At 45.6% G+C, this 20564-nt stretch overlaps 1 protein-coding gene and 1 long non-coding RNA gene across 15 annotated transcripts in view; both read left to right on the plus strand.

Annotated features, from left to right (window-relative positions):
* LOC140602551 (BEN domain-containing protein 5) overlaps positions 1-20564 on the plus strand; it is a 1370322-nt gene that overhangs the window by 1287200 nt on the left and 62558 nt on the right. The gene's annotated exons all lie outside the window — the stretch shown is intronic.
* LOC140602556 (uncharacterized) lies at positions 3346-4923 on the plus strand. Its single transcript, XR_012005487.1, has 2 exons — positions 3346-3847; positions 4241-4923. It is a non-coding gene; the product is annotated as an uncharacterized lncRNA (long non-coding RNA).

Raw genomic sequence — 20564 nt, forward strand, 5'->3', positions numbered from 1 at the left:
AGATATTTGAATTTTATCATTTGGGCCAAAGGGAGCCATTAGAGGTCTGTGAGCAGGGAAAGGTGAGAAAGACAAGCATTAGTTCTGATTATGCAATCAGCACCAGCGTTTAGACCTCAAAACGGTGACCCCTTTAATCTGACAGTCTGCTTTGGTATAATTTGTTAAAAATGACAAAATGTCTCATTTTGCTGCAGTTCATCTTGACCTTTCTTAATATTAGAAAGTTAATTTCAGAAGGGAAATAAATGTATTAGTGTTGTCACAGTCATAAAAAGATGAATTCTGTACTGTCAAGCTATTTCTCTGAATGAATCCATCATGCTGTAAAATGGTTGCCTTCCAACACCCAACATCTTCCCAGCTCCCTCCCTCTTTCCCTCCTTTCCTTCCTCCTTCTCTCTTTCTTCCCACCTCTCTTCCATCCCTCACTCCTTCCATGTGCCAGTACATCTACTATGATGTGCTCTGGGGAGACAGAGATAAAAGCCACAGTACCTGTTCTAAGGCAAGACGTGTTCTAGTGGGGAAGACAGAGAAGAGATCCAGCCATTGTAGGTGTGTGTAAATGCCAGGAGATGAAAGAGCTCAGAGGTACGTGGACACACAGAAGGGGCTATCCATCCTGCAGAGGGAACTCCTATTACATTAGAAAACCATGCCCATTAGTAAGACTTGGATTGACTCTGTGATTAGGAGAAAAGACAGTAGGTAGGATTCTGAAGCGTTGGGTTCTGGCTGCATCTCTGAAATCTCACAGTTGCTATCTAGTGAGCACCGGACTGTGGTAAGTATTCCACATACATCTTTTCACTTAACCGTCACATCCTTATCAAGAGGATCTTAAAGTTCCCACTTGCTCAAAAGGGGAAAATGAGGCTCAGAAAGATGAAATAATTTGGCCTGCCTGGGTTGTACATCTTGCACATAGAGTTGACTCCAAAACTGCAGTCGCTTGCGATGTACTGTACTTCATCTCCAGCTAGCTATAGAGAGTTATTTTTTTATTATATTCCATGGTCTACCGTTATTAACCTTACCATACCAATCATACTTACTACTTGTGTAACCTTGGAAAACACAGTTCTTGCCTCTCTCCGGATCTTAAGTCCTGGTTACTTCAATGAAGAGGTTGGACCAACTCTGACCTCCTCTGGTTGTAAAGAATTCCTGCAATCTGAAGGCCTGGTGTAACTCAGTGCCTCTCAAACCTTAATGTGCAGGATACACCTGGGTATCTCATTACTATTCAAATTCTGATCAGAAGGTCCAGAGTGGGATCTGAGAATCTGCATTTTTAAGAAGCTACCAGGTAATGCTGATGTTTTTAGTTCGAGGACTGTTCTGAGTAGCAAGGGCATAACCTATGGTAGGACCAAACCTTTGGGCCCACCGTGGCCCCACTGGCGTTGTGAGCTTCAGGTTACTGAAAGAAAAGCAAGTAATAAAAGCAATCTAACTCAGGTCTGATCAGCAAATGGAGTTCTGGATTCATTTTATTACGTAGGATTTTCAGTGTCTTGGGTTTAAAACTGGTGATTCTCTTGAAAGATTAAAAGGAAGGAAATTGAACTTTTAAAGTCTTGAAGACATTTTTTCTACCATAATCACATCTGTTTTAATTCAAGCTGGAGTCTGATGTTTTCCCCAAGGCTCAGATTTCTATGTCAGAGGAGCACCGCAACAGAGCTCCTCTGGGGGGGTGACAATCTCTTTCCCTCCCCACACCTTGGTTTGGGTGGGGTTGCAGCTTCTCTCCCAAGATGCACCAGCATAGTCACAACTTCCTAAAGCATAATTTCCTAAAGCCTTTCAGGGATCCCCACTACCTACTGGATTAAGAGCCTCCACCTTTAAAGCTTTAGACTCCTTTCTCTATGTCCCTTCCATGAAACTTCTACTCTTCTGCCTGTTCCTTCTTTACTAAAGGACACGACTCCCCACATTCACAACCACCAGCCTCCCTCAGTACACAGGGACTCATCCCCAACCTTCGCCCCACACATTCCTCTCTATGAACGATTGCCCCTCCTCTCCGCTCAGCTCTCAAGATTCTATACAGCACTCAGCTTTGTCTTCACGCCACCACTTCCAGGAAGCCTGTTGTCCTTGTCCAGGGGTAAATGAGTGCTATGTGTGCCCATAGCTTTTTTATATCATTTAATCCTGAGAACAACCATGCTAAGTAAGAGTCACCCCCATTTTATATATGAGCAAAAAGAGACATGGGGATTCCAACCCTGATCTGTTGAATTCTGAGGTCTGGTTTCTCCTCTCTGCTCTCTGCCCTCCCCCAGCACATGACTGATGTCCTACACTGTGTCATCCCAGCCTCCTTTGGGTTAGAGCTACTTTTCTTTCTGAAGAGAGAAAAGAGGGTGAGGTAGGATGGCCTGAAAGGTTGCTAGAAGTTACAAGTTGGGGGAAGGCTGCTGGCAAAAGGCAAGTTAGGAGACAAGGGGCACATTTGCCCACCTCTTTTCCATGAAAAATCACACAACAGAGCCCTTCGCCGAATGCAAAGCACTTTCCCTAAGTTATCTCACTCTAGTCTCAAGATTACCTTCTTTGGGCTACGTTTTGATGGATTCCTATGATTATCCTCAATACTACTGGGTCCCATTCAAGCCAGTTGGGACTAATGAGTTTGAGGCAATCAAATCATAGCATGTCGGAGCCAGAAGGAAAATGAGAGATTCTCATTCAGCTTCTTCATTTTACAAATGAGAAAAGTGATGCCAAAAGGAAAATGACCTCCTCAAGGTCACACAGTGATTTGGTGGCATAGATTCATTTGGGGGCATTTACTGCATCTTTTTCCATAGCATCTTCTGTTTCAGAACTAGGTGCCTGAAAAAAAAGAAAGAAAGAAAAAGAACTAGGTGCCTGTGGGTACGCATGTCTTATAGTCCGTGCCAATGGCTCTTCATGTGGCAGGAGTGCGAGAAGGAAACCGCCACGTCTGACTCATCTGTCTCTTGGCCAAAAGAGTGGGCTTCTAGCACCAGTTTCTTTTCATCAGAAGGGGACCTTGGAAATCCGGACCTTAGACACCTTGGAAATCTGGACCGCAGATACTTTTTTCCTCCTGTACCATATCCTCTTCAACTCCTTCTCTAATTATTTCTTATTCATTTAGTGCTTAAAATGTTCACAAACACAGCCCTTACCCTCATGGCCTGCATTCATAATTATTGCACCATTGAAAGTGACTTTGAGCATGAGAAAAACAGATTTCTGCAAGACACTGTGCTCTATGCATCAGCTTTGCTGTGGTAACAACCTCAAGAGCTTGGTAGCTTATCACGGCCAACGTTTCTTCCTTGCTCGTGCCACACTCTCGTCAGCCCCAGCTCCACGGGCTGTGCACAGCTCCACCTGCTTCTCATCTGCGGCCCTGGCTGAAAGTGTTTCCCCATCTAGGATTGGCCACTTTCATGGCGAAGGGCAGACATGCAAATCCCATCCAAAGTGTCCACGCAGAAGTGGCAAATGTGATGACTGTTCACATCCCATTGGCCAAAGCACGTCCCAAGGCCAAGGCCAAAGTCAGCGAGGCGGGGATATACGTATACTCCTCTTGGATTCTCAGATAAGCAAATGACAGCAGGAGACCCCTTGTCACAGGGAAGAGAGAACAGTGAAGAGCAAGGATCTGATCCACCAAAATTTCCTTGTTGCCCAATCAAAATATGACTTTAGGGAAGTCGGTCACCCTTTCTGGATCTCAGTTTCTGATCTTTAAAACAAGGAAGTTGGCTTCAGGAAGCAAAGAACATAATAGAAAGAATCAGCTGTATCTGAGTTCATGTTCCTTCTGCACCACAGACTAGCTGTGTGATCTTTGGTAAGTGTCTAACCTCCCTCTTCCCTCTTTAGTGTTTCTACTAAAATTCAAACCTGTAGTTTAAAAAAGCCAGAATGGCTTCAACCTCTTAATATTTCTCATCATTTCTTTCTTTTTTTTAACCTTAGAAATATCTTTTAGGAAATAATGTCTCTTATGAGGAAACAAGGCTGTCTTGTTTGTTTGTTTGTTTGTTTGTTTTGTGAAGATGATTCTTTTAAGTTCTATTAAACTCAAGAAGAATTGAATTCAATACCTCTGCAAACAAAATATTTATAGTATATTCTGCTTTTATAAAAGCTTTTCCTTTAGCCGTCTATTCAGCCAGAAGCTATCCTTAGGTTTGTCTGCATCGGGGGGAAATTGCTAATGGTCCCTGTTTCTGGGTTATAGGATTTCAAGGACTGTGACTTTCATCTTCGACCAGCCACCATGTGCAGACCTCGGCTCTGAGCCTCGTAGGGTTAGAGCCCCCTGCCTGGCCTCACCTTCATCTATGTAACCCAGTGGGTCCTGCCCTCACCATGTAGACCCCACTTCTCCAGGGAGCCCTCTGTGTCCCGGCCACCCCCAGGGGTCCGTGCCCTCCTCTGCCCCCTTGCCCTCGGGCCTCGGGGGCCTCTGTCACGACCCTCACCATCCTGCATTGGAGCTGCCTGATTTCTCCCTCTGTCCTGCCTGATGGTGCAACCCCCTGCTGCAGGAACTGGGGCTTATTTCTCTTTATGCAAGCATGCAGCGCAGGGTGGGAGGCACATAGGTGCTCTGTGAGTATTTGTTGAATGAATTAATGAACGTGGTTCTGTCCTGTCCAAGCAAGCCGCTGATCCCCACAAAGAGCAGCCACCCTTGCCTAGCAGCAGGCCCTCAAGCTCTCTGGCAGTGGGTGGAGCCAGCGGCCATCCCAGCCTCTGCTTTTGCAGCCTTCAATCCTCTAGCTCTCACTTCCTCCCCCTTCTCAGCCTCCCAGGGCCCAGAGAGCTCCCCCCATTTCTGAGCCTCGCTGTGTATTTTTCTTTTCCCCATCGTGGAATGTTGCAGCACTTAAACTTTAAAAATAAGGGGATTGATTTTTATCTTGAGTTTGTGTTTGCTTCTTTCTGACCAGGGAGTCCAAAAAAAAAAAATCTTATTTCCTTTATATCAGTAGAGATAATACATGGAGACAAAGAAGCACACAGAATGCCCATCTATAATATGGCCTACTGATGAAGGGCATATGTTTTGCAGGCTTGCAGATTGGTTTTAAATCCATTCCCTTATTTAGCTTGTGACCTTGGGCAAGTGAGGCATTCTCTCTGAAACTTTATCTTTTAAATGAGGACGATATTTCATTCTCATGAAATAGTAAGGATTGCTGGCTTAGAACACATATGTGTGTGTATTTGTATTTGTTAGTTCTCACCACGGTTAGATAATATTGTTGTCCCCATTTTATGGGTGGAGAAACAAATGCGTTGTCCCTACCGTCCTATAGACAGCACTTGTCCCTGGAATGTGAACTCAATCCCTACAGCTCTCTACCCATGGGGAAGGGGGGCACCGGGAAGCCTGAGGTCCTTCCTTATGACTCTCTTCCCCTCCCCTGCTCTTTCTTGCTCTCTCTGCTCCCGGCCTTGAAGTCAGGCCCTCTGACAGGAGATTCCCTTCCCTCCCACCTTTCACTGAAGCTCGCAGCAGCCCTGGGCCTCCGCCAGGGAGCCTCAGGCCTGCTTCTAAGCCATTTGTCAGGCTGCCAGAGGCCCAGGCAATTGTCACTTTTCACATAGCTATCAGGGCACCTGACAGAGCTGGGCAGGCTGGGCAGTGGGTGCTCCCCTGTGAACAGAATCTCAATGAAGGCTCTGGCCCAACCCCTAGCGGGTGTTTATGGCCGGGGAGGGGTGGGGGTGCTGCTCTGGCAGTCAGGGAGGAGGATCAATGTGCTGGCCAGCCCCTGCATCTCTGCTGTGGGCTGGTTTCTTGTCCTCAAGCATGCTGAGGCTGTTTACTTGCATTTGATGCCCCCTTTCTTCCAGATTCCATGTGTGCATGCACGAGTGAAGGGGAAAGGAGTAGGTCCTCATCTTCCAGAAGCTGGTTTCCTGGGGTAGAGAATGGGCCCAGCCGGGAGGGACGGTGGTGGGAGGAAGGAGAGGAAGGAAGGAAGAGAATGACAAGGAATCCGAATCCACTGGGAAAATAAGTTGGAAGGAAATGAAGAAAACTGGGGAAGGACAAGAAAGTATGGCACTTTCTCCCTAAACATGCTTCATGACAGTCAAAACGAAACATAGTTGCTCTGGAGGTTTGGAGGTGAGGAAACAAAGCAGCCTTTTAATGTTTTTTAAACATCATCTTTTATCTTCAAAATACATGAAACCCAAACATGCAACACAAACCTTGTATAGGTCTGGGTCACCTCCCCCTCAGGGTGCACCCCCACCTCTGCAGCTGTCCTTCTCCCCCACCTCCGCGGTTCTATGGGATGACCATAGGCTGTGCCTCTGGCACCTGCAAGCACATCCTGCCCAGGGGCCTTAGTGTGGGTGGGAAGGAGTCAGCAAGCCCAGTCTGGGTGAGGCACTGGGCACTGGGATGGGGAGAGCAGGTGGGCCCAGCCTCCACCCTCAGGCAGCCCACAGTCCAATGGGAAAGGCAGGTTATCGGCAAGCACTCTATGCCAGGCATTTTCTTACATTATCCCTAATCCCGAAATAATCCTGGGGGCAGATGCTATCAGGTTTCTTGCAGAGATGAGAAAAGCAAGGCTAAGCAGGTCCATGACTTGCCCCAAGTCCTGCAACCGATAGGTGGGTGAACAGGATTTAAATCCACATCTCTTATTTCCAAGGTTGGGTTTGTCCTACTTCATTGTAATAAAGAAGAGGGTGACCTAGAAGGACAGAAAATGAAGTCAGGCTGGGAGGTGGTCAGGAAAGGCTCCCTAAGGGAAGCGATGGTAATGTTGAGGCTTAGGGGATCGGCAGGTTCTGGCCAGGCGTCCGCAAGCAGGGGAAGATCAGGAGAAAAGCCCACAGTCCTGAAAATAGCCCGGCACCCCTAGGGCTTGAAGAGGGTCCTGGGACAAGAGAGAATAATGCTCTAGAAAAGTGATAAGAGAGAAGGCCAGAGAAGTGGGTAGGAAGGCTCCTCGCAGTAGATCATTATCCTGAAGCCTTTAAGAGAAGCAGCAGCGCTTTATAGAGTAGAGACCTGCCAGGGTCAGACCTGTGCTCAGGAAAGTTCCTCCAGCCACGCAGAGGGGATGAGTGGAAGGGGGAGAGCTCCTCCTCGGTCCGTCCACCTCCACTTCTCTCCGTCACAGACCCATGCCTTGGTCTCCTCTGTCTTGTCTCTGCCTATATCTCGTTATCAGTCTCTGCCTCTCTCCAACCTGCCTGTCCCTTTGGGCCCTCCGCTTCCCCGTATAACCCTAAGCAAGACAACTCACCACGCTGGGACAGAGGTCCCTCATCAATAAAATGAGGATCATAATGCCAGCCTCAAAAAGTTGGACTGGGAATTAAGGCTGATATTGCATGTGAAATCTTTTTATATACCATAAACTACTGTACAAATGTGAAGGATTATTGTCGTCTAGTGATTTCCCTCTCAGGCGTTACATTCTGTGTTGGTGGGGTGGGTTTTTTTGTTTGTTTGTTTTTGTTGTTGTTGTTGTTTTAAAGCAACATTCATCAAGTATCTAGTCTAGGCTGGGCGCCTGGCTGTCTATCTGGTAAGAGGGGGAGTTTACAATAAATCAGAAACAATACCATCCTTCTAGAGGACCTGAGTGTAGTAGAAGCACACAAAAAGCTAAAATAGAAGCTGCTGTTTCATGTTTCTAGCTTGGTGCCTGTCTAGTGGCCTGTCTGTCCACCCGACCATCCATCCATCCATCCATCCATCCATCCATCCATCTCTCTCTCTGGCTCTCTAGTTGTGCTTACATCTCTTTTCACAGATAAGTCACCAAGTCAGAACTGCTCAATCACATTGGCTCTCACAGCGACCCCCTCGCCTACCCTGGACACCTTTCACCATGCAGTGGTTGACCATAAAGTAAGAGAGGAAAGTGAACTACAAAGAGACCCCTGTTCTAGATGGCTTGGACAATGTCTTCTTTACCCATTCATTTGGCTTTCAGAACTTTCCTGAAGATTTGAGCTGGTCCCTTGTAGATGGGACACTGCCACATTCCATACGTCAAGAGAGCTAGGCTGAAAGCCTTGAGGAACTGATTTTATTGAATTGTACAGTTTCTGTGACTCATCCCCAAATACTCCCCAGGCAGTTCCCAACATCCTCATCTTTAACAAAGACTGTAAAGACTGCGTGGTGACTTTGCCCTGCAAGCCCTTTGTCTCTGAAATATCCTTTAAGAAGCAGTATTGTCTCTCAGGAAGCAAGTCCTGTCCTGCTGCTTATAGGCTCTGTGACTACAGTCAAGTTACTCAGTCACTCTGGGCCTCAGTGTCCGAATCAACAAGCTGAGGATAATATCTCCTAAGAGGGTCCTTGTAAGGACGTAGTGATATAACGTCCAGTGTGTTTAGCACAGGACCTGATTTTTTGAACGCTCACTGAATTGGCTCAGAGTCAAGGGTCAGATTTATTTTTCCTCAGTAATGAAACATATTGTCGCTAACCTGAACACTCAGTTTTTGTAGTTTTGTCTGTGTATATGTGTTTGTGTGTATGGAATCATATGTGTTTGTCCAAGTATAGTCGTGTATGGATCTATGTTCTAAAGTCCAAGGCAGGGGATCCCCGGGTGGTGCAGCGGTTTAGCGCCTGCCTTTGGCCCAGGGCGCGATCCTGGAGACCCGGGATTGAATCCCACGTCGGGCTCCGGTGCATGGAGCCTGCTTCTCCCTCTGCCTGTGTCTCTGCCTCTCTCTCTCTCTCTATGTCTATCATAAATAAATAAATAAACAAATCTTTAAAAAAAAAAAAGTCCAAGGCACCCACATGTGACTACTGTATTAGACAGTGCAGCCCTAGAATATTGTTTGTGGTGTCACCTGAAATAATTATTATGGAATGAAAAGAAATCCCTGAGCGCCTACCACGTTTCAGGCACCTGGACACACACTAACCCACCGAACCCTCATCAACCCTGTAAGAGGAATGATCTTATCATAACCTCCTGTTTGCTGACAAGGAAACAGAGACTTGGAGAAATGAAGTGACTCCTCCAATGTCACACAGCCTGTCACACAGGGTTTGAGCCTAGATCTTTAGTTCCAAAACTCTTCTCTTTTCATGACCTATGCTCATGCTGCCTTATAGCAATGTCTCCTGTCTGCGAACATCAGCTGCACTCCCACTGCCTCATCTGGGGACAGGGAAGCCCTTGCAGTGGCTCTGAGACCCACCCCACCTGGCCCTGCACTCTCGCTTGGCATTGCTCTGCTAATTCTGCTCCAGGTACACTGGCTACCTTGCTTTTCAGTAACCTCTTTAAACATGCTGCTGCCCTTTGGTCTTCCTGCTGGCATTTACCCTAGTCTCGCTCCAGGGTGTACGTATAGTTTTCTCTTATTGCAAATTGATCACTCTGGCTGCAGGGTCGAGAGCAGAGCTGGGTGTCAAGGGAGGGAAGGGGGTGATAGAGAGGAAACGGGTCAGCTGGGTGGTGACGCAGTAGTTCAGAACCACAACAGCCAGTGTCAAAAGCCAAGCCACTGGCCTCTTTGCCCAGAGCCTCACAGTTAAGTGTCAGAGCTAGAACAACCTTTAGAATGTTCTTTCCATCTAGTGAAGGTCCTTGTTTGAAGAAGGATAAAACTAAGGCACAGAAGCAAGAAGGTAATTTTCGGAAGGTTGGCTGAATTCTTAACAAGAGCGTCCATCTACTGCTGTGATCTTTCTCTGCATTACAAGACCATCATAAAAATAGAGATTTTACTATCGCCAACCTTCTTGACTCCATCCCAATCCTGCTTTCGTTTTTAGAGACAGCCTCTGTTTTCTGAAAGGCCACCGAATCACCTAAAAGGCAGGAATTCAGTTCTCCCTAAACAAATCAATTTTTACAAAGAATGAGCAAATCTTCCCCCAGAAATCTGAGCATGGCCTCCAGAGAATACAGAAATTCATACAAGATGTCTTAAAAGAAGATAGAAAAATCTTATTCCATTTCTTAGAGACGAAGGAAAAAACCACACACACAAAAGCCCAAACATAATTTTTCTGATGCCTGATAATATTCTTCTCTCATCTCTCATTTCCCCACAACCATTTTGTCTTAGGCTCCAGGAGCCTGTGGGAAGCTGCCGTGTGATTTTTATCTCTATGATTAAAGTGTTACACTTTATTGAGTTCTTTACATCAGCAGCAAAATCTGCAATGCAGGATTTTACATAACACCTCATTTTCTTCCCGCACCATTACTGTTATTAACCTGGTGGCAATAAACAGAAAATACAGCTTTGCTTATGATGTACTCTTTATTTTTGTTCCAAGAGCAAGAAGAAAAATAAAAAGAGAAGGAACCAGAGAGAACAGGGAAGAATTTTTTACTCATTATATCCCTTTAATGTCTGACCTTCTCTCTCCATGTTCCACAACAGCAATGCTCCCAGAAAATCAAGGATGGGGATGGGCCCTGCTCAGGAATGTTTTCTTCTCCACCCGTTAACTCATCCATTTACTCATTCAGGAAGGATTTCCTTAGCACCTACTATGTGCCTAGCCAGGCACTGTGCTAGGGGTGGGAGGTATAAAGATTACAGATCTCAACTGACACTTGGTCCAGTGGACCAAATAGACACACATCACAATACTAATGAGACCGTGAGGTGAGGATAGTAAAAACATTGGGCTGAGTGAACGACACGTGGAAGAGGGTGTTGTCAAGCATATTCACATGGGCTTAGGAAGTCTTTACAGAGGAAGGGAAGCTTATACTAGACCCTGGAGAATGGCCAGCTAGGGCAAGGCCTTCTTGGCTGAGGGAACAGCATGAGTGAACCTTGGAAGGCACGGAAGAGCGTAGCATGGTCTAGAAGCTCTCAGTTTGGCATGGTGAAAGCATTGCATGCCTGTTAGCAGACAGCAGGAAACGAGGTTGAAGACAGAGGCAGGTCATCGAGGATCCAATACTCCTATACCGAGATACCTTCCATGCTTTGTGTTAATTCACCTTCTGGGCTCCCCTCAGAAGCTAAATTAGAGGATCAAGGCAGAACGATAGAGAAGAATAACTTGTACTGTGGATTAAAGATGTAGGTTCTGTCCTTGGCTCTGTTACTTCCTCAGTGTAATCTTGAGCAGTGTATTTATCTGTGAAATGGGTGTGGTGGGAATGAGACAATGACTGTGAATAAGTTGTGTAGCTCATATAGTATTTTATGTGTCAAAGGAAGGGATCCACCCAGAAAACTTCAGACCACTCAAGAACAGAGTAGCCACAAACTAATTCTGTGAGATTTTAATAAAGGCTTTTTATGGGACGCCTGGGTGGTTCAGCAGTTGAGCATCTGCCTTCAGCCCAGGGCGTGATCCTGGAGTCCCGGGATCGAGTCCCGCATCGGGCTCCCTGCATGGAGCCTACTTCTCCCTCTGCCTGTGTCTCTGCCTCCCTCTCTCTCTGTGTCTCTAATGAATAAATAAGTTAAATATTTTTAAAAAAATAAATAAATAAAGGCTTTTCATGTGGATGTGGATGTGGATGTGATTGTAGTGAAGGAGCCTGCCCTGTTCTGGGATTTGCTTTCCAACAAGAGATAAAGCCTGGTTTGTCCCCCACACCTCCCTGTCCAACCCTTGCTTGACTCTCAAACTGCCCCCTTCCTCCTTGCTGCTTTCTGGCCAAGTGATGTGGCTCATAACCATCAAAATTTTCTGTTCGGAGGCAGTGAAAACCTGTAGCAAAGATACTGCTTGAGAACATCCTTGCCCTCATCCCATTTAGGGCACCCAGGTGTTTGATTATGGGTTTTTAGGGGTTTCATTTTTTTTTTTTTAATTTTTATTTATTTATGATAGTCACAGAGAGAGAGAGAGAGAGAGAGGCAGAGACACAGGCAGAGGGAGAAGCAGGCTCCATGCACCGGGAGCCTGATGTGGGATTTGATCCCGGGTCTCCAGGATCACGCCCTGGGCCAAAGGCAGGCGCCAAACCGCTGCGCCACCCAGGGATCCCTAGGGGTTTCATTTTTTAAAAAAAAACACTGGCTCTTATTTTATATCCTATAAAAATGCACAATGCTTATCTTTAGCTTAACAAGGAGCTCCATTTTTATAGGAAATGCATAGATTACATGGAGAAATATGTTGCTTTCACTTAAATAGCCATGCCTATGGAAAAATCAACCTGTTCATATCAAACTGTCATAACCCAAGACCATGGGCCCTCTGAGAGCATCATCCTCTAACTAGGGACCAGTACCTAGGAGGCAGGCATCCAACTCACACTGAGAAGATGATGGCAGGACCAATCTCAGGGAATGCCCCCCCCCCCTTCCAGCCAGCCATGCAAGCCAGAAACCTGAGAATCCGTCTGAATTTAGGCCCCGTATGCAGCACCATCAGTCTTATTTTATAATAGGTTTCAAATGTGTGCCCTTCCTTCCTCTCTCCCTCCCTACCCCTGCTCTAACTGAGAACCTTATCATTTTTCAATCAGTTCCCACTTCAACTATAACAAAAATGTCCTAACTGTTCCACATGCCTTTGAGTCTAATAACCTCTAATTTTTCCTCATCAGAGCCTCCAAAAAAAATCTTTCAAAAATACAATACGAACATAATCATGTTATACTTTCATAAAATACTTCTCTATATTTTCTACTTTATATGAAAAGTCCTTAGTGGTTGACAAGCCTTCCATGATGGGTCCATGGAAGCCTCCTCAGCTCCCTTTGTCACACACTGCCCCGCTCCCCGGTAATACTCTTCAATCATGCCAAACACCTTTTTGGTCCCTTCATGGGCCAGGTGGTTTGGGGGCCTGTGGGTTTTTCTCACATAGCTCCCTTTGTCTAAAATGTCTTTCTTTCCACTGGGGGCTCCTTTCCTTATCATCCACTTGGTGAACACCTTCTTGTCTTTCAATACCTTTCTCAGTAGCCACCTCCTCTCTGAAGCCTTTCCTGACTACCCAATAAATTGCTGGTTCCTTCAGCTGTATCTTCCCCCAGTCTCCACATACATCTCTCAGAGCACCTGGATGGCTGATGTGCACTTGCTTGTTCCCTTGGCTGTCTTCCCCCACCACGCTATAGAAAGAGAGAGGTGGGAAGAGGGGAACAGAGAAGAGAAGGAATGAAGAGAGAGGAGCAAGATGAGAGATAGGGAGAAGGAAGGAGGAAAAGGGACAGAGGAACAGCTACGGGATCTCTGTCTGCACCTCTCTCCTCCCCTGTCCCCATCCCCAGTCACCTACACTGAATAAAGCGGCTTAGCAACCACCTTATTTTTCTCCAGCATACCATACAGCATTGCAGCATGAATGTTGGCACCCCTGAACACTTCTTTGAAAAACAGTGATGCCAACCTTGCCCAATGGGGAAATGGTTGACTGCCGTCTTAGCGTAGGCTCTCACCATAGGGCCATACCAGGGAAAAGGACCAGGTACAGGTCTTGGAGGCAATAAGGTGGGAAACTCCGGCAGAATCAGTCCTCAGAGGCCAAAGGAAGGAGAAAAAAAAAAAAAAAGCAACAGTGCAAAGCGGAAAGATGAGATGATTGAAAGATATGACTCTTGGGGCGTCACGGGCCACGAAAAGTCACCAAATCCATTCTCTAAATGGGGAAATTGAAGAGAAGGAGAGAAACTTCTCCAGGGTCACAGAGCAGGTTAGTAGGAGAGCCAAGATGAGTTTCCTGGGAAGAAAAGAACTAAGATTTACTGAGGACTTACCAAACCCCCAGCTCAGTGGTTAGACATATATTTTTCTCTCTCTCTGGATCAGCTAACAACCTCCTCCAGGAGATGTCTCCAAGCATTCAGGCCACACATATTTATTGAGTTCCTAACATGTTCCTGGGGGTGCCCTAGTTTCATCAGTCTTTGATTTATAATGAAGCAACATTAACTTTTAATTATGAAATTAAAATGTCCCTTGGCTCTCACAAGCTTACATATTATATCTCCGTCCTCTTCTTAGTTTGTCTTTCTGCTCAGACTGGGGCTTTCTGCAGGGAGGTTTGGCTTTTCCACTTGTATCTGTATCCACTTTTGGTGCAGGATTGAGCACCTGGGGTGACCCCCAAGAGGGGAGGAGCAAGCGGAGGCTTTGGAGGTAGTGAGATGTTAAGTTAGAATCCAGCTGAGGTCCTTTCCCACTATGAGATCTTGAGAAGCCAGTCTCTGAGATTTTTCTGAGAAACTAAGCTCCCGTTTACTTCAGTGGATTGTTGAGAGAACCACATGAGCTAACTGGTATGAGAATGGCTTATAAACTCTGCAAATGTGAAAGACAATGGTTATTGTCGGTAGACGTCTATTGAACAGGGATGAAATGTGCATTTGTGTAAGCGGGGTCTCCAAGCCCCCTGAGCTCTGTGCTCCTATGGACCCTATACTTCTCCTCAAGTCTGTTGCACACGCAGTTAATTTTAAAATGTCCATCTTCCTTGCAAGCTTTTGAGCACGAGGAGGTCCAAACCCATGGTGCCAAGCACAGCACCTCCATGTAGCATCACTGTGTGATTGGAAAAAAAAATGAATTAGAAGTATATAAACTGCCAGACATTTTGCTAAGCACAAAGCCAGATACTTCATGACAATCCTGTGAGGTTGAGATTATTATCCCTACTTTTTAGGGATGAGAGGCTCAGAGACAGAGGGTAACATCCGTAGAAAGTTCACCCATGGCTAAGCTGACACCTGAAGCCAAGCCTAGTGAATCCAGAACCACCTTACTCCATGAGTACCCTTCCGTCATCATCATCATTGTCATGGTCAACACCGGTCCCTGATATGGGGAGCAGGAGACAGATCAGGGGTTCTCCTTTTGCCCTGGGAAAGTCTGTTGTGAGCGCAGCCCTCCCATGCTGAGCCTTTGGTCTCTCTCCCTTCCATAGGCCAGAGGTGAAGGATGATAGAAGCAGGGAAGGCTCCCTCCCACCAGGCCAGACCCAGCTCCTCCTGGGTCATTAGAAGGAGGAGATACAGAAATGCCTTTATTTACAAAAAGATCTTACTTTTCACTTCTACATCGAGTGGACTGCAGACAAATTGGAAGCAGGAAAATGTTTTTACTCTCGTCTCGTTGCTTTTTCCCTACACCTACACGTGACTGTTACAAATTTCCTGTGTCCCAAAGTTTACTCTGCTGAGGCAAAGAGATCACAGATCCCAAGGCTGGGTGGTTCAGAATAGCTTAGAGATGAAGAGTTTAGCCCTAGGTCAGAAAGACTTGGGTTTGCATCTCAACCTTGCCGCTCGCAAGCTTTTTGCTTAATTTTCCTCCTTTGATTATAACAGTGCTTAACTCGTAGATGGTCACTAGAATTATTACAAGACCACACATAGGAAGCACTCAGTAAAGGTCCGTCGCTTTTGATGAAGTCATGGTTAAGAGCACGAACTGTAGAGCCCGGCAGCTTGAGTCCTGCCCCGTTACCACTATGTAGTGTGGAGGCTCCTTTGCAAGTCACTTGAACCTCTCTCTAGGTCGGTTTCCTCATCTGTAAATGATGTTTCTAACTGAGAGGATTGTGGGAGGACTAAAGGGTGCCTGGGGGTAAGCACTGTGCAGTTATTACTATCTTGCTTCCATGGCACCTTGAGTTAGAGTCTAAGCCCTGAAACTCCTAGCACCACACCCTTTCCTCTGCCCCTTTTTTTTTTTTTTAATTTTTTTTTTAAATTTATGATAGGCACACAGTGAGAGAGAGAGGCAGAGACACAGGCAGAGGGAGAAGCAGGCTCCATGCACCAGGAGCCCAACGTGGGATTCGATCCCGGGTCTCCAGGATCGCGCCCTGGGCCAAAGGCAGGCGCCAAATTGCTGCGCCACCCAGGGATCCCTCCTCTGCCCCTTCCTGAAGCCAGATACCTGCTTCATTCATTTATGATTCATGTAGTCACTCAGCAAATGTCCCCTACTGTGTGCTGGGCCCTAGGATATACCCCAGGGATACGAGGTGAACCAGACATGGTCCTAGACCTTACTGGCTTCACACACTACTCCTTCCTTCTTAAAACCTTTCTTTCTTTTTCTTTTTTGCTCTAGTTTTCATGAAACCACACTGTCCATGTTTCCTCCTCCTCCTCCCTGCCACTCCAGTCTCCTTCATGTCCTCCTCTACCCAAACTCTCCGCTTTAGAGGGCTCCTGAGATGCCTCTGTGCTAATGATGCCTACATTCCCCGAGGGGGCTCCAGAGACCTGCGTGTCACTGCCAAATATTTGTCAAATGAATGAATGAATAAACTGGATGACAACTACTTTAAAAGAGGATATTTTAAAAGTCTAGGGTAGTCCAGAAAAGAGAGCTGTTGCTCCTAAGAGAGTCAAGGAAGGCATCTTGGACAAGGGGGCCCATTGGGCCTAGCAGTGAAAGATGAGCAAGCTGTTACCAGCAGGGGAAGGACGGGGAGATAGGCATTCCCACCCACAGGAATGGCAGGCAAGAAGCACAGAGCAGGAGAGCATGTGTGCTGGGGGAGCTGCAGGGGGTCTAGAAGTTGCAGATAAGGCTGGAGCATAAAATGGAGGAAGGCAGAAGAAAACGTGTCCATAGCTCCTCCCCTCAACCGAGGCTAGCTATCTGGGTTTCCTATGTGGTTGTTCCTCTCTTTGTCCCCATTGATTCATCACATCCTTTCTCTGTGACCAGAAGTTCTGTTCAGCCATCTCCAGGGTATACGTGAGTGGAGAAGCCTTAATTGTGCCCCTTCAGATGTCTAGATCATGCACAACAAAAGACTTTGACGACATTGTTTTGTTTCATTTGCTCAGTTGATTTTAAAGAAAGAGTTCTTGTTTTTTTTTTTTGTTTTTTTTTGAAAAATTATTCTTCCTGCCTTAGGACATGTGCCCTGACTTCCATAAACATCTACTTCAACTTTTTATTTTTCCTTTAGCTTTATATTTATTGTACTGATTTCTTTTCTACTTTAACTTGAAAGAAAAAAACAGGGACACATTTTAGTTGATAATAAAAATATTAGATTTGGGGTGTTTTCGCCTGAGGCCCATGGGGTCATAGCTTCCCAGGGTACATCTCAGAGGGAAGCTGTCTGGAAGTTCTCTAATGCTCCTTGTTCCTCCAGCCCAGCCCCCCAGCCTCAGTGCCCACTAGGATGGGCCCCCAGACCTATCAGCTGGGAGATGGAGGAAACCACCTAGGTCTCACAATCCTAAGGCCAGGGGGATTGCCTGGCTAGACTGGAAGCCCTGAGACCACAGTAGGATGCAGGGCATGGTCCTGTAACTGCAGGGACATGGGTCCTGGCTCTACTGCTTTCCTCTGCTGCTGTCTGAGCTAAGCCCTCCTGACCTTCCTGGGTTGGATTTCCCTTCTTTCACTGGATTGAATATATGATCACCCCAGAAGATCACTCCAAATGGGATCGAGTCAGCACCACATCCCAGCACTGAGTGCAGATCTGAGGTGAAGCAGGGAAGCGGCTCAATGTAGGGGGGAAAAAAAAACAACCATTTCCTCCCTGGTGTCTAGGAAGAAGCAAACTCCACACTAAATTATGTCGCAAATATGCCCTAAGGTAGTTTTAATTTTATTGGCACTGATTTTAATTTACTCTTTAGGCCCCTGATAGCAGGATGAGCTGTTGGCTGCTGGCAAGGGGACAGCCCTTCATCACTTGGTTTTAATTAAGGTTCTTAAGTTTGGAAGGAAAGAACAGAGATGCTTTCTTTCCCCTCTAAGCTCAGTCCTAAATTGTAATTAAGGGCCCTGCGTCAGCCACACAGTCCTTACTCTGACATGGCCACAGAGAGGTACCTCATTTGACTGCTGGGGAAAACTTTAAATGCCTGTATTTGTTCTTATAATTCACTCATTCTTCCATCATTTTATTTTCTGTTCATTCCTCTGCCAAACCTTGAATGATAACCTACCACACACCAGTCTTGCTCTGGCCCTATGGATTTAAAAAAACAACAATGTATGGTCCCTGCCCTGAAAGAACTCACATTTTAACGGGATGTAGGGATAAACAAAGCATTTATATGCCATGTGGTGAGTGCCATGAGATAGAGACCCGTACCTTGACTTGTGAGAGCACAAAGGCTGTTACCTCATCCTGAGGAATAAGATAGGCTATTTGAATTGAGATTGTATACTAGTCAGATGAATAATATTAGCTGCTATAACAATCCCCAAATTTCGGTGACTTAGTACAGTAAAGGATTCATCGCAGTCTGAAACAGGTCAAGAGGCTTTCCTGGTCATTTTCCTCCCAGGGTTTCAGGGATATTGGCTTCTTTCTCCTTATGATACTGTTGTTTTTATACGTGGCTTTCATGCACAAAAGCAAGAGAGAATGTGGGTGATTGTGTATGAGTGTTACAGTCAGGTCTGGAAGTGGCACGTGTCACCACTGCTGACATCCCACGTGATCCTAGCCAGATAGCAGAGGAGACTGGGTGATGTCTTCCACGGTCCAGGAAAAAGCACTGAGACTGGTGAGCATCCACTCAACTTCTGCCTTACATTTGAAGCTTGCATCAAAGTTAGTCTCATAAAATGTACTTCAAACAGAGGAGATATTTATTGTGTGTCAATGTGGAGACTGAAGTCATGAGCATAGCAGTCAGACAAGAGCTGAGAACTAGATAGGGCAGGGACTGGATTGCCCAGGGCCTTTCAAAATATGTGAGGGGGTTTTGACTCTATCCTGTGAGCAGTAGAGAAATATAAAACAGTTTTAACTAGGGACATGACGTGATTTGTTTGCATTTAAAAAGATTACTCTGGAGCAGCAAAGAAACTGGGTAAGAAGTTATTGTAGTTGAACAAGTAAAGGGGATGGGACTTGGATCAGATATTGTCCCTGTCCCAAAAGCACTTAAACACGTACAGACATACTTATCAGCCAGATTAGGTGTAGAGCAACAAGTACTGATACCAAGACCCAAGCAAGGAGCTGCTTGAGGAAGAATGAGGGATTTATTTTAACTGAGGATGAGAAGAAATCATAGCTCCTTTATCTCATCCAGCAACCACTTTTAAATTAAGGAAAAGAGGTACAGTAATGAGTTGCCACTCTTCCAGGTTCACACATTGTGTTAACATTAGAACCAGAGTTAGAACCCCTGCTCCTGCCTTCTAACTGGGCCCACACAAGTTCACAAAGCCAGATTAGGTACAAAACATAATAAGGATGATCTTAGAATTAGTATTTGTGGTCTTCAGTATTTCCAGCAAAGTGCACGGCCTGATGAAAAAATGATGTGATGAAGATAAAGAACTTAGACCCTATTCAGATAAATATCCTAGACTTTTTTTTACTCAGCTCCAGCACCTAGAACCTCAGAGTGGGAAACAGTCTTAGAAAATAATCCTTGGGCAGCCCGGGTGGCTCAGAGGTTTAGCACTGCCTTCAGCCCAGGTTGTGATCCTGGAGACCTGGAATCGAGTCCCATGTCGGGCTCCCTGCATGGAGCCTGCTTCTCCCTCAGCCTGTGTCTGTTCCTCTCTCTCTCTCTCTCATTCTGTGCCTCTCATGAATAAAAAAATTAAAAAGAAAGAAGGAAGGAAGGAAGGAAGGAAGGAAGGAAGGAAGGAAGGAAGGAAAGAAAGAAAGAAAGAAAGAAAGAAAGAAAGAAAGAAAGAAAGAAAGAAAGAAAGAAAGAAGAAAGAAAGAAAGAAAGAAGAAAGAAAGAAAGAAAGAAAGAAAGAAAGAAAGAAAGAAAGAAAGAAAGAAAGAAACTAATCTTTAACATTCTTTTGGAAGTACTACCCAATGTAGACAAGAAAAATAAATTAGCATAAAAACTAGGAAGGGGACAGGGAGGAGATAGAAGTACTATGTACAGATAATAATTTTACAAACCCCTTTCTTCCCTCCTTCTTTCCAGGCATCCTGACCTCCTTGCTGTTCCTAAAACATGCCAAGTGTATGTTGCTGTTAACATTTACTTCTCCTTCTACCTGGAAGACTCTTCCAACTGATAGTCTCAAGACTAACTCTCCTGCTCCATTCATGCTGCTGGTTTTCAAGAACCCTCTATTACTTTCTATTCCATTTCTTTATTTTATCTGTCTCCATGGCACTAATGCCTCCTGATATCTTGGATATTTAGTAATTGATTTGTTTATTCCCTTTCTCTCCTCATAGAATATAAACTCTCCAAGCTCAGGAACTTTCTGTTGTGTTCACTGCTGTATCCCTAGCACCCAGCACACTCCCTGGTGCACACCCAATGCCTAGGCACTGTCTCACACTCAGATTATTTGTTGAATAAGCAAATGAAAATCCAAGAAAATAAAATGATGAGTTATTATAAAGAATAATAGAATTAGTGAAGTATTGGGTACAAATTTAGTATGTCAAGAACAGGAGCCTTGGGATCCCTGGGTGGCGCAGCGGTTTGGCGCCTGCCTTTGGCCCAGGGCGCGATCCTGGAGACCCGGGATCGAATCCCACATCGGGCTCCTGGTGCATGGAGCCTGCTTCTCTCTCTGCCTGTGTCTCTGCCTCTCTCTCTCTCTGTCTGTGACTTAAATAAATAAATAATAAATAAAATATTTAAAAAAAAAAAAAAAAAAAGAACAGGAGCCTTTGAGGTGCCTGGCCAGTTCAAGTGAAGGGA

The sequence above is a fragment of the Canis lupus genome, chromosome 13 (assembly GCF_048164855.1).
Source record: "Canis lupus baileyi chromosome 13, mCanLup2.hap1, whole genome shotgun sequence".
Lineage (NCBI taxonomy): Eukaryota > Metazoa > Chordata > Mammalia > Carnivora > Canidae > Canis > Canis lupus.